Below are 822 nucleotides of genomic sequence, written 5' to 3'. Positions count from 1 at the left end.
TAGAGAGAGAGAGAGAGAGAGAGAGAGAGAGAGAGAGAGAGAGAGAAGTTTATTACAAGAAATGACTTACAATTGCAGAGTCCCAGGTTACCAGTAGAAGAAAGAGAGAGAGAATCCTTTCCATGTGTCCATTATATTGAAACAGGCCACAACCCCAGGGAAGCATCCCTTCAATTGATTGACTGATCATAACCTCTCATCATAGAGCTAACTGTGCCTGTATTAGGTTTCATTGATATGGAAACAAGCACATTCCAACTGCTAAGCCTATGGAAATCTTGACTCAGTCAAGCTGACACAAAACCATATCCATTATACCCTGTTAGTGACTCTCAGCTGAATCATATAATCCTGCAGAATCTTTTCCCATCTTTTCTTACCCAGATCCAATATGGCCAAAATGGCGTTTGGTTAAGAGTTTACAAGTCTGTGACTAGAAAAGACAATAAGTAATTCACTGCACTGCAACCAGGGACCAATGTCTTACCATGACTAATGCCAGTCAACACAAAACTTGGTACCAGTCCACCAAAAGAAAAATGTAGAAACTGAGAAAAAGTGTTTTGAAACTTCAATAGCAATGTGATGCAATAATTTTTCATTTTGTTTAAAATATAATCTTAAAAATATGGACTTGGAATTGATATTTTTGAAAATTGTTTTCTAGTAAATGATTTTTATTCTATTTTACAGAGGTATCAATCCATAACAGATTGTGGTGATGGTAACGGTGACTGTGTGCCTTCGAGTTGATTCTGACTCATAACAAAGTTGCACAGGTTTTCTGAGACTGTAAATCTTTACAGAAATAGAAAACCTCAA

Source organism: Chrysochloris asiatica, unplaced genomic scaffold (assembly GCF_000296735.1).
Source record: "Chrysochloris asiatica unplaced genomic scaffold, ChrAsi1.0 scaffold00298, whole genome shotgun sequence".
Classification (NCBI taxonomy): Eukaryota; Metazoa; Chordata; class Mammalia; order Afrosoricida; family Chrysochloridae; genus Chrysochloris; species Chrysochloris asiatica.
This window is presented reverse-complemented; position numbering follows the sequence as displayed.